Source organism: Mesoplodon bidens (genome assembly GCF_964165515.1).
Source record: "Mesoplodon bidens genome assembly, chromosome: 10".
Taxonomy (NCBI): Eukaryota; Metazoa; Chordata; class Mammalia; order Artiodactyla; family Ziphiidae; genus Mesoplodon; species Mesoplodon bidens.
The window spans coordinates 24,475,109-24,488,930 of NC_138172.1; the positions used below are offsets into that span (position 1 = coordinate 24,475,109).

General features: G+C 43.4%; 1 protein-coding gene across 13 annotated transcripts in view; it reads left to right on the forward strand.

The window, feature by feature from the left end:
* The window catches only part of MAGI1 (membrane associated guanylate kinase, WW and PDZ domain containing 1), a 626,907-nt gene that overhangs the window by 165,062 nt on the left and 448,023 nt on the right, over positions 1-13,822 (forward strand). The window lies entirely within an intron of this gene.

The following is a 13,822-nucleotide window of genomic DNA, read 5'->3' on the forward strand; positions in this document are numbered from 1 at the left end:
ACCGGTGTAAATTAAAAAATAGCCATGAAAGCATTCTGCTTTGCAAACGATCCTTGGGTGATAATTACACAATTTCATCAATTTTTAAAGTTGTTAAAATGTGAAAAATAGGACATAGCTGAAATCACAGATGACTTGGCTTCATTTTTGTGTTTTGATGGTTCATAAAATCTAAAACATTCTCAGATTTTGGGCAGTCCTCTCGTGTTTCCTCCCTCCAGGAAACCGCTTGCCAGTCCTCATAAAGACCAGCTGTATTTCCTGTTCTGAACACCGTTGACCATGACTCTAGCAACTGACCCTAGGAACAAAGGCCAGCTCCCATGGAGAAATAAAGGCTGCCTTTCTGCCAGGTGTGCTTGTATGTGTGCAGTGGCCGTGAACCCTGCTAAGCCCCATTACCTCTCTTTGGGCTGGCTGATTCCTGTCGAGTGAACAGGGCAGTCAGGTTGTATTGGTTTTCATGTGGTTCCTGCATTTTGGGGAGCCTGCTTGACAATTTTTCATGTCACTCAATTAAGGGGAAAGGAAGTCTGGCTCCAGGGGCAATTTGAGGTCCCCTTCCATTAGGCGTCCTGTAAACTTGAGCACGTATGAAGCCTCCCAGAGAAGAGAAGGTCCTGTTCCTCCATGCTGTTGGCTGCAGTCGAAACCAAGTTCCCCTGCCGAGTTTATGATTAACTTCTCCATCCAAAACTATTCCCTTTCTTGTCCTGGCCCTGTTCCCCTCGGGATTGAGGAGTATCAAAAGGAGGATTGAACCCAGCAGGACCCCATGGGGCCCTCCTGTGTCCACTGTTTCTCCTAGGCCTTCCCCGAGTTCCAAAGAGCAGACTGAAGCAGTTACTAATTAGGGAAGTAAGGTAGAAACCAAGGAAAAACAGTGAAGCAAGAAAAGTACCCATAGCTTAAACAATAGTTCAGCAATAAAACAGTCCTAGTTCCTCCTTAAGGGATGGATATACATAATTATCTGTTGCATACCTTTTTTTTTTTTTTTTTCCTTGCGGTACACGGGCCTCTCACTGTTGTGGCCTCTCCCGTTGCGGAGCACAGGCTCCGGACGTGCAGGCTCAGTGGCCATGGCTCACGGGCCTGGCCGCTCCACTGTTGCCTATCTTTGAGTTGTTCTACAGAAACTAAGACTCCATCCAGGTGGAGGATGGTGACTGTGCTGACCACAGCACACAGAACCCAGACTGGTTGGAACCAGAACGTTGATGATTAAGATTCCTGAAACATCACCTTTTTACCTCACCATGAACCAATCAGAAGAAAGTCCACGAGCTGCAACCCTCACCCCAAATGTTGCCTTTAGAAACCCTTCCCTGGAGAGTTCAGTTCTTTTGAGCATGAGCTGCCAGTTCTCCTTGTTTGGCGCCCTGCAGTAAACGCTATACTTACCTTCACCACAACACAGTGTCAGTAGATTGGACTTGGCACAGCAAAGCCAATCTTGGGTGAGGGGACCCAAGTTTGGTCCCCTAACACAGTGGGGAGAACTTTTTAGCTTGCAGAGCAACTTGAGACTCTCAGCCCCTCACTAATGTGCCCCAGGCATCATATAGTGGGGGCAAGCTGACCTCTTGAAAAAGTACTATTGACACGAAGGTTTAGTGTATGATATTCTCCCTTACTCATCTGAAATATGTCAGAGTGGAGAGGAGCAAAGCTTGGTGTGTTCTCTTAGACTCCCTGTTTTCTGTAGCACTGCAACATTTCTGTCGATGTGAAGGTGACTTTGGCATTCTGCATGCAGGGATGTGTGGGAAGGAAACAGCATCGGGCAGCATGCCGTTTAGACTAAATTGGATTGGGCACCTGAGTTCATTGACTCAGTGCTCTGGTAGAGACTTTATCCGATCGGACCTTGAGTGTTTGCCACCATCTGCCATTCGTTTTTAACTTCCGTCACCTGGGAGGGCTTGTTACAGAGTTGGATGGAGGAGGTAGGCATGAAAAAGCTGAACATATGAGCTATTTAATTGGTACAGAAAGCTGAGTATATAAAGGGGGTGTTGGGGTAAGTCCTGCATTCCATTCTTCTGGGGTCTTCAATTCACCTTGCTTTTGCTTTTCTTCTCCCCAACCTGAGGACTCCTTGTCCAGATGGTCTCCCTACACCTGTGCTATCCAGTGGTGGCCATTAGCCACATGGGCTATTTAAATTGAAATATAAATGAATGAAAATTAAATGCAATTAAAAAACCCCTCAATCCCTCCAACATAGTAGCCATGTTTCAAGTAGTTTGTAACCACATGTGGCTACCATGTAGGACAGTGCAGATCTCAAATATTTCCATCATGGCAGAAAATTCTGTTGGACAGCACTACAGACAGTACAGTTTAGAAGAACAGAGGTCCTGTGTGTGTGTGTGTGTGTGTGTGTGTGTGTATGTATATGTGCACGTGCTTGTCATCAAGTCTTTAGTGCTAAACCAGGGGTGCCTGACCCATGAAAGGCTCCCAGGAACTATCTTCTGCATGAGTGAGTAAAAGAATGAGTGAGAGGCTATACATGAGTGAATGAATGAAGGAGTTTCGTCCTCCATGAGCTTGGTTTAACAATGCCCTTCTTTTTCTCACTCCAGCTGATGCACCCAGTGCGGGTAATGCTATCCAGGCATGGTTCTTATAAGTATACATGTGCCATCTGCCCCCTTGTGACTTCATTTATTTAATTACATTTCCTCCCAGTTCTTTAGTGCTGTTTGATCTGTTGCCTGCAGGTCTCCAAGCAAACATTTCACAGGCCATTTTCTGTCTTTTGGATTCATACAGGGTCCTACTCCTAATGGCATCTTTTATTGAGCACATCCTGTATGCTGGCTAGGGCGCTAAGTGCTTCAGGTAAACAATTTAATGCAGTCCTCCTGGGAGGTAGGTAGGTTCTACTGGGGTCCCCATGGGAAAGCTGAGGTCTGCCAGGATAAGAAGCTTGCCCAAGGTGAGCCAGCTCCCTAGAACATGGCAGAGCTAGTGGTCACATCCATAGTGAAGAACCCAAAGCCACCAGGCTGGACTCTCTTTCACTGTACCCTCATTGCTTTAATTTCTTTCAATATTTTGATTGATCTTGGAAGTACCTCGGGCTCTGTTTCATTTAGGAATAATTGTATTGTGATGATAATTCAGAGACCCTACAATAGTAACCTATACAAGATTGACTGTTTTCCCAGGAAGTGCAAAGTCCAGGCAAAGGTGGTCCAGGGTGTTTAGAGCCCATTGTAATATCACCACTTTCGTTCTCTATTCTGCTGTCCCTGGGTCAGGCTCTTATCCTCACCTCGAATGAGCCTCCTGGATCAGGTTCAAGGCAGGAAGAAGGGAGAAGGCTGAGGAGGGGGCTAAGAACAGATGACAGCTGTCTGTCTTCTTTTAAGGACGTTTTCTTGAAATTCCACCCAGTGGCTCTGCTGATACCTCCTTGGTTTCCCCTCACTGCAGGGGAGGCTGGGACACTTAGTCTTTCATCTGGACACCCTGCCTTCAGTGACAATGGCCCTTCTACCCACAAGCGCTAAGGGAAGACTGAGTATTGGGTAGGCTCCCTGCAGCCTGGCCCAGCCTCATGTTTTTATTTCCATTTTAGAGGTTGTGAACTCACACCCCATGGATGTGGGCAGGTTCTATTTTATCATCCCAGACTTTATTACTTTTTATCCTTGAGGTCTGGCATACCCTCTCCAGCTGCAATCAGCACTCTCCCGTCTTGTATAATGCCCAGCCCCTGTGCTAGTTTATATCACCTTCCTGGTCCCTGCAGACATTTGTTTCTTCAGCCCCTGATTGGAGGATGCTATCCCTACCCTCTAGGTGTCACACCTCTCCCTCGGTTGTGGGCTTTTACTAGGTATTTCCCCCTTCAGGGGTGTGACCATCCGTCACGGCTTGTCACTCGGGAGATGTGTGGGAACTGCGGTTCGTAGTGCGACCAGAAGAGCCAGGTGACATAGCAGCCTGTTTAGTGGCAGAGACTAGCTTGGTTTGTAGGTCTGTGTTTCATTTTTGAAACCTGTGGGGCTGAGCACCCTCTGGTAGGAAGTTGTATGCAAATTTCCTCGAACAGGACTTCCTGGAGTGGTGTTTCTAAGACTAGCTTTGAGCTTTTCCGTGCATATGTTTGAAAGTTATCCATGTTGCAGAAAAGGGTAGTTCTCTTAAGTCTGGCCTTTGAGAAGGCTTTTATTATCTGGTGGGCTCTTTGTATAAATCATATGGAAATGTTGATTCCTGATTCCTGCTGGTATAGGAACTCCTGAGCTTTTTGAGAGTGGAGACATAGGTTCACATGTTTCACTTCATTCATTCATCCATCCACCCATCCAAAGATCAGATATTTTGTATGTACAAAGCATGCTCTAAGTTACTACTGGGTTGGCAAAATCCTTGACTATATCGCATTTGTTTATGTTTCTTTGTTTCTGTCTGCTTAAATGTTTTTTTTTCTTAAATAAAAGGTTAGAATTTTCATACAACTGATCTATTTTTGTTAGGGCCCTTTCTGAGGGTTCTTGGTTCAGAAGACCATTTTCTTCCACAAAGGTTTCTGCTTTTAGCAGTAGCTACAAAATACGCCACGCAAAGCATTTTATCGCAACTTAATAAAATATGGTCTTGTGTAGATAAAGACTGCTTTTCTTTCCTTGTCATCCAGTTGCCCTTTTTGGACACATCTTAAGGTTTGTTTATTGATCCTGAAATTCACTGTATATTTCTCTAATATTAATTTGATGGGGAGGATAGTGTGGACAGAGCAGAGAAATGAATAAGGGTTAGATGTATCAGAACTTGCCAGCAGCTGAGAAAAGTGTGGTGTTGTAGACTTTTGATATTGAGGCATTTGAGGGATGGAACGTGTGTTAACAATATTATCAGCACAGGATATGCATAGAAGAATAAGCTAAGATCTTGACTCTGCCAGGAACTCATTTATCAGTCTCTTAAACAGGTACTTGTAGGACGAGTCGTATCACACAAGCAAGGTAATGCTCACAGTTTCCATTGAGCTGTTCACTACATCTGTGTTGGGTTGGGCTAGTTAGAGATTGTCATCAATCTCAAGACACTTCTTTTTGAATCTTGGGTCATGAATCAACAAAGGATCTGGTGGTGTGCCTCAGAGTAGAGACCACAGATATTTTCTCATGCTTTGCCAGTTACTTAACATATGGGCATCAGGCATGTCTTCTAATTTTTTTTTTTTTTTTTTTTTTTTTTTGGTAATAGACGTGTGTACATACACACATGTCTAGTGTTTGTTTTTACCTGTTAGGTATGAGTGTCACATTTTGGTCCACCATCCTAAATGTGTTTGATCACTATCCTCCTCTTTCTGGACAGGCTCAAATCTGATGCTGACCAGGGGTGGGAAGCCCATCCCTGCCAGCCTGCTGTTCCCATACTGGGTGCTGTATCACTCCATGGAAGCCACCAGGAGAATAACCTTGGCCAGGATCTCTTCCTTGTGCTGGGGTCCATCCAAAAGGAGGGCAGTTGTAGGTAGTGTTGATCCATGAACACTTGATATCTAGGCCAGTCGTAACCCCACCTGGTGGAAGAACTGACTGCTTGTTTTCGGTCCATGTGCTCTTGAGCCTCACGCCCCAGCTCAATTTATTCTCTTTTATTTTTTTTTTATTTTTTTTAAAATTTTTTTTTGCTGTACGCGGGCCTCTCACTGCTGTGGCCTCTCCCGTTGCGGAGCACAGGCTCCGGACACACAGGCTCCGCGGCCATGGCTCGCGGGCCCAGCCGCTGCGCGGCATGTGGGATCCTCCGGGATAGGGGCACGAACCCGTGTCCCCTGCATCGGCAGGCGGACTCCCAACCACTGCGCCACCAGGGAAGCCCTATTCTCTTTTAAAACCTAAAAAACTTTCTCTGTGTGATCTCAGCTCTTGGCCTTCATCCACATTGTTCTCAAATTCTTCCCCTTTTCCTCTTTCTCTTGTAGATCTAAACTGTGCAGTCTCCTCTTCCTTTTGATGCTTATGTCTTCAAACTTTTTCGATGAAACTTTGTTTTATATTAGTGAGTATAAACGCTTGATTTCTGCCAACATAATATATTTTAGAAAATATTCCCAAACATTTGTGACCAAGTCAGTATGTATGTATCTTAGCCTAACAGACTTCCCCCAACTTAAGTTTACAAATATACGCACCATTACCACTACCCATCAAAATCCAAATCAGGCAATAACGTAATATCCGTAAGTCACTGAATGGGAGAAAATAAGACAAGGAGATTTGTAAAAAATAATAAAATCACTTTCATACAGCTTTTATTAATATGCAGATCACTTCCATAAGTATGATCATCTTTGATAGTTTCACAAATCCTAATATGGGTAGTAGTTTTATCCCTGCCTGGAGATTTAGCCACTCATGTAGGGAGACACTGTAGAGTGAGCCCCTCCACATGCTAGGCCTAGTTCTAGGTACTGGGCACATAGTGCATTGTGAATAAAGCCAAGTCCCGGCACGGCATTCTAGTGGGGAGTGCTTGAAAAGGAAGGATGTGTGATTGTTCCTTTGAGGGGTTCAGTGCCTGGCCTAAGTTCATGCAGCAAGGTAGGGAGGGAGTAAACATTGCATCCTAGGTGTTTCTATGTCAGTGGCTTTTATTCTGCAGTCTTGGTTATCAATTCTTTCCACCCGTGTATCTCTATAAAAACAGAGCATGAAGAGCTCAACATTACTTTGACTACTTGAGTTTTTTCCTAAAAGTTCATCTAGAGTTTACGTAGTATACTATTACATATCTTTGTTTTAATATAAAACTCTTTTCGGTGGTGTAATGTCCCTCTCTTTATCTTTACACTCCAGGAAGATGTTTCTTGCTTATTTGACGCTTCAAGGATATCTTTGCATTATTAGGGTGACTAGACATGCTGGTTTGTCCGGGATTGAGGGGCTGCTGGGATGTGGATTTTCTTAAAATAGAGACAGTGTTGGACTTTCCTCCTGGTTTGCCTGGGACTGAGTGGTTTCCTGGGTTTGCAGGACTTTGGTGCTAAAACTGGGTAAGTCTCAGGCAAAAACGGACTAGTTGGTCATCCTAGATTGCATACTAGAAGTGGAAGGGGACTGTATTCACCACAATTTAGAGCACATCACAAACATACCAGTACAAACTCTTAGAACATTCCCCAAATAGTTACATTTAAGTTAGCATTATTATTATTATTTTTTTTTCAATAAAGAAACAGGGTATCTCAATAAGTTTGGCTAGTGATATTTTATTTTACTTCTAATATCGATTATTTTGGAGAAAAATATGATATGGCCCTGAAACATAATAGTGCATGATTGATAAATTGATTTTAGTTATGTATTCATACTTTGTACCATATTAGTCAAGTAGCTTATTTATCTGCATTGCTGAGAAAGTCTCTGCAGTGTGTGTTTGTGTGCATGTGTCCGTGTATGCGCGTGTGTGTTTTCCTTCTACACTGAGAATTTTCAGTGAAGGGAAGAAAATGACCTTATAATTTATAAAGAGATAAATACAATTTGTAGTAGGGAGGGGAGGACTGGCAGCAGTGTAGCTTAGTGTTGAAAAGCTTGGGTGCTGGACTCTGACAGTCTTGAGTTTGAGCCCTGCCACCTGCAAGCGGGATGCTCTTGATCCAGTTACTTCAGCTCTCTTAGAAGCTGACTCTGGAGAGAAGAGCTGGTTGCTTTGGGATTGAATTTCTGTAGGTTTCCAAATGCCAACATCAAATCTTTAGTGGAACCTGGAAAGAAGTAAAAAAGAAAATGTTTCTTGATTTATATTTTAGTTCAGTTAAATTAGTTCTCTGTTATGTGTAAAGAAAAAATATACCTTCAGTGTACCCGGGGAACACCATTTAATCATTTGTACCTGTCTGGTAGAAATGCTATTTCTTACCAAAAATAAAATAAAATAAAATAAAAAATCATTCATTCATTGAATACTTATGGACATCTTAACATTTACTCCTTATAACCAGCTTATAAAGTGGTCTATCACTCAGTATTGTTTGCAGTAACAGACACAGCCAATCCCCAAATACCAGTGTGGTCCCTCAAAGAAGAGAGGCTTTTTTTTCTTTTTTAGCTCAGGATACTTGTGCATCAAATGGGTCAGTGGGTGGAGAGGGGGGCCTGTCCACCATAGTCACTCAGACTGACAGGGAGCACACCCTCCCACCATTGCTGGTTGCTGTGTAAAAGGGAAAAGAAGGCTCTGGATGGTCTTGAATCTGCAGTTGAGCGTTTGGACTGGACTTGATACACTTTGTTTCTACATACAACTGATGGGCCAGAACTAAACACATGCCCCCCTACCCACCCACTCATAAAAGAGGAGGCCAGGTAGTTAACCCTTCCATGTCTTCAATGGCAGAAAGCCAGAAATAGTCGGCGAGCTGCTCTGATGTCCACCACATCCGGAAGTCTTCTCCTTTTGAAGATGAGGAATATCAGACTAAGAGAGTTTAAGTAACTTCACCTAGAGCATCCCGCTTGCAGTGGCAGTGCTCAAACTCAGGACTCTCAGGGTTCCAGCACCCAAGCTTTTCGACACTAAGCTGCCCATCCTCCCTTCCCCGCTGCAGATTTTTTGTTTTGTCTCTTTATAAATTAAAAGATCATTGTCTTCCCTTCATTGAAAACTCTCAGCACAGAAGGAACACACACACACAATTAGATACAACATAGTTGGGTAACTCTACCAAAAAACCAGTCATTTTCTTTGTGCAAACTGTGCCTCAAGTTATTTTCAGTCCATTTTAATTAAAAGTTGTCTGTCAGCTCTTTGTACGTGTTGTATTATTGTAAGCTGAGCAATAATGGGTCTACGGGGCAGGGGATATATGTACTTAAGCGCTGAAGTGGATTCCCAGTCCATAGGACATGAATCTGAGCATCTTATTAAGATTGTTCAAGCCTAGCACAGGGTGTGAAACACTCTAGGTCACTTGGCTTTGCTTCCCCCACCTCTTTAACTGTCCCATTTGGTTTTCTTCTGCTCGAAACTTCATTCAGGATAACACACAGTTCTCACGGCCACCATACTTCCATAACCCAGAGACACGTGGTTGGACAAAGTGGATTTCTTCTGACTTGTTTCTCCTTGTTGATGCTTGGTATAAATTTGACAAACGTCCTTCCTGTCGTTTGGGTAATTCTTATCCGCTGGTTATGTCTTTTGTGCTTCTATTGGGGAAAGGCATTTAGGACTTCAGAGCTACCCAGGGTCAACTGAACTTTTAACTAGTCAGCAAGTGTTTGAGCACTTGTGTGTCCAGTACAACTGCAACTTGAGTTGGTAGGATTGCCAGCCAGGGAAAATTTCAGCTAAACTGCAGTTAGTTAATAGGATTTAAAAGTGGAACTCTTCCATTGTCATGCAAATATATTTGGATTAATCAGCATCGTGATCATCATGACAAAGCAAATCAAAGCATAGCAGTGAGGAATATAAGAACAGGTAAAACTGCATTTAAATCCCAGCTCTGCTGCTTACTAGTTCTGGGACAAGTTTCTAATTCAGGCTGAGCCTCATTGTTCTCACCTGTAAAATGATAACGAGGACAGTACCTGGTGGAGATGTATCATCAAAAGCACATTAAACTTACAGGAAATCATCTCTGCATCAGCATGAATGAATGAATGATGTGGGTGGTTCCCCAGAGCTGTGTAAGTTCAGAAGTGCTCCAACTGATCTGGGTTTGAGTCTTGGGGATTTTCAACTCATGTATTTTGATACAAGTTCTATATTTAAGAGAATGCTCTAGAGATGGGAATATTTCCACACGGATAAAAACTAAATTTGTTCAACACTTTAGTTAGAATTATGTGAATGAAATATAAATTAAAGATTTGCCTCCTTTCTTACATGGAATAACCCTGACAGTGAGAATATATTCCAGGTCTTAGTTTTATGGTTCAAGGGGACTTAGGTTTTAGAGGAAAAAAGAGCCACCAGGTGGTGCCAGCCATTTTCTGATCCAGAGAGAAGAAATACAAACCCAGCTAAGGAATTTCCATCTGGGATACCCGTTAACAGTTTGGGATCTCTTAAGGCATTCAGCTATCTGCCTCGGATTTAATGTTATTAAGTACATTGAAATTCTTGAGCTTTAAATCCTCATGTAGAAGACTCTGTCTCTGAGTTGTGATATGTCATGCTATACTCTTCTGGCTGATCGAATTTTTGTCTTTACAAAGAAAAAAAATTGCCTGTAGTGATCAGCTGTTGCTTTTTGCACAGTCATTTCATTATGTGGCAGTGTATAAGCACCTACCCTCAGGGTAGTAAAAATTTGGTTCAGGAAATAATTGTGTTAAAATCAGTAAAAACAATGTAATCTGCAGGGAGAACAAATCAATGTTTCCCCCTTTTGATTGGGAGGGAAAACACACCATAGAAGATGAAAAGGTCAGATCATTATGTTTATCAACCCATTTATCCTTTCACAAATATGACTTACATTCTTCCTTGGGGAGGCAATGTGGTCCCATGGCTAGGAGTTCACTCCCTGCAGTCAGACTTCCCGGGTGTGAATCCTAGCTGCAGCATTTCCTAGCTGCCTTGGATCAAATTCCTTAACCTCTAGGCGTATACTTATCCCATCTGTCACGGGGATAAGAGAACCTACTTCGGGTTGTTATGAGCTAAAAATACGAAATGCTTCTTTTACAGAATAAGTGCTCAAAACATATTGGTGACCTCGAATGTTGTTACTTAGGATGATTACAAGGACCCTCATGGAGCCAGAGACCCCGTCCCAGATTCACTGCCCTCCTGTGCCATTGGTGGCAGAGCATCATTTAACTCTTAACAACTGAGAACATCCAGACCATGACCCCCATTTTGCAAATGAGGAAATGTTGCTTAGAGTGGTTAAGTAACTTATTAGGCCAGGCTGCATCCAGTGTCTCAGTGTTGCTGTAGATTTACAGTGTTGTAGAGCCTGGGGTGAAATTTCCCTTTCCAGCTATTATTCACTTGAGATCACCTTACATCAGGGCTTGCATCCTAGAATGACATTCGTTTTCAGTCAGCCTCTACTCAACTTTAGAGAGTCTTGAGAACATCTTGAAAATAACCCTTTTACATAAGCACTGCCTTCTGTTGGTGTTAGGATGGGGCTGGCAGTTGCTGCATTTATAGCTGCCTAATCTCCTGTTCCCTTACTCTGTGTGTGTGCCGACGCCCCAAGTCAGCTTCTGTGGGTTCTGAACTGGCCAAATGAAGGGCTAAGGGGGGCGTTGCTACTACTGATTTGTAGCTCTGATGCCCAAATTTTATGAAAGGAGGATTTATGCTTTGTTAGCACAACCATCTACTTACTTTTCATTTTTGAACTCGATAGGGAGGACAAAAGGATTGGATACGTTTTGCAGGTTCATCTGTCTGCTAGACCGTAAGGTCAATAAAATATTGGGTGGCATCATGAATGATATTGGAAGTAAGACAGCAAAGCTTACCTTTTTTTTTTTTTTTTGCGGTATGCGGGCCTCTCACTGTTGTGGCCTCTCCCGTTGCGGAGCACAGGCTCCGGATGCGCAGGCTCAGCGGCCATGGCTCACGGGCCCAGCCGCTCCGCGGCATATGGGATCCTCCCGAACCGGGGCACGAACCCGTATCCCCTGCATCGGCAGGCAGACTCTCAACCACTGCGCCACCAGGGAGGCCCAAAGCTTACCTTTTTTAAAAGACTGTGAAACTTCTAAAACTGAGGTGGTGATTATAGCACTGTCTGCAGCTTGGAGCTAGAGAAGGTGGAGGCAGGTGTGGCCGGAACATGTGGATGTGAAGAGCTAAGAGCTGCCTGTGGGAGTGAGGTTAAAACATCACATTCTTCAGCCTGGCAGTGCAAAAGCGTAGCAAAGACGTGAAATCTGTGCAGTTGTGAGTGGTGTGGTTGAAGCTTCTTGAGATGTTGGGACTTTGTTAGAAACTTACATGGGATAATTTCAGATTTGATGCATGGGATGATGATAACTGTATCAGTAGGTGGCATTTAGTAAGTGCCTACTCTGTGCCAGGCATTGTGCCAAAACTAAACATAAATTATTTCATATAATCCAACAAGCTACTCATTATTGTCTTTATTTTACACCTAAAAATGGTGAAGCTCATCAAGGTTAATTGGCATGTGTAGTAAGTGATGGAGCCAGAAGTCAAGTTCAAAGTTACTCTAGGGCCCAACTTCTTAACTGCTACACTGTATGTTCCCAGGCATTTGAACTGACAGAACAAAGAAAGAAAAGGTTGAGCAAATTTATGCATGGACACATGGAATGCTGATGTCTCCCTAACCTTTAAATCTGGAGTGAGACTGGGCTCATGCCCTCTGGCCTGTCCTTTGGAGGAAGATTGGTAAATGAGAATCAGTATATTTCATTCAAAATTTCATTTTCATGCTTCTAGAGTAGGATCTCATCTGGACTGGGAAACACACTATAAAATAAGATCCAAGACTTGTGTGAATTGGGTTTTCACTTACTTACTTCACTTTGAGAACTGCTGCATTGGATCCCTGTTCTCCAAAGTTTGTCATTCAGAATGTTACTGAAGTAGGATCTTACTAAAAGATTGAAGTTAAGCAGAGTGCCTTTGTAGGATTTCTCGGAGCTTTCAATATACTAAGGAACCTTAGGGTTCTCCAACAGAGCATAGCTTGCGTTCCCCAAACATTTTTTTTACCCCCAAATTCTCTTTTCTCAGAGCTCCTCTGAGACTAGAGTTGAAAACTGAGCCAAATTTGAACCTTACTGTCTTTTATTTCCTTTGTATTTTGGTTGCTTCAATATGAAAAACATTCCACACAGTTGAAGTTAAGGATGGTGACTTACTTCCCTACACCAGGAACCTAATATGGAGAGGGTCCTCTGAAACCAGAGGCTCTGTGGTAAAGAGCGAGTTAAGTGTTAGGTGTCAGAGTCTTATCTTGGCTGGAGAGGGCTCTAGCTGGGCAGGTGTATTCACTATCGGTTGCTGTATAACACATTCCCCCTAGTTTATCAGCTTACAGTAGTCAGCGTTTTGTATTTCCCAGTTTTTGTGGGTCAGTCATCTGAGCGTGGCCTAACTTGGTACCTTGGGCTCAAGGTTCCTGATGAGGTTGCAAGCAGATCGTTAGCTGGGGCTACAGTCCCACCCGAGGCTTGATTGGCGTGGTGGTGGGGCTCTCCCTGCAAGATCACTCTTGTGGTTGGCAAGCATTGGTCCTTCACCACATGACCTCCACCCAGTGGCTACATAATATGGCACCTGGCTTTTCTCCCAGAGAGAAGGATCCAGGAGAGAGGGAGAGGGAGAATCTAAGAAGTCACAGTCTTTTTATAATGTTATCTTGGAAAAGACATCTCACTACCTCTGCCCAGCTCTTTTAGGTAGGAGTAAGTCAATAAGTCTATCCCGCTCTCATGGGGAGAAGATTATTCAAAGACCTGAACACCAGGAGGAGGTGAGGATCGCTAAGAACCATTGGCCACTTACCACAGCAATGTAAAGAGGGATAGGGTTTTCTTGATGGAGAAGACAATTTCAATTTTCATTTGTGGTGAGAAGACAGAGAAGAGGTTAACAAAAAAGCTGCTGTCTTCCATTGTGAGTATCATATTTCATGGCCCAAGAGTAAGCAGAGAAAAGGAAGGTATGCATAGAACTAAATCAGGAACAGTCAGTCACCGTGATTTTGCCCCATCCCACCCCGCCCAGGAACCCTGTGGGCTCCAAAGCTTGCTGGAGGGGATGGAGGGAGAGAGGGAGGGAGGGAAGAAAGAAGGAATTACAGAGAAGCATTTTGCTGTAGTCCAAATATTTCTTTCAGCCGGAAACA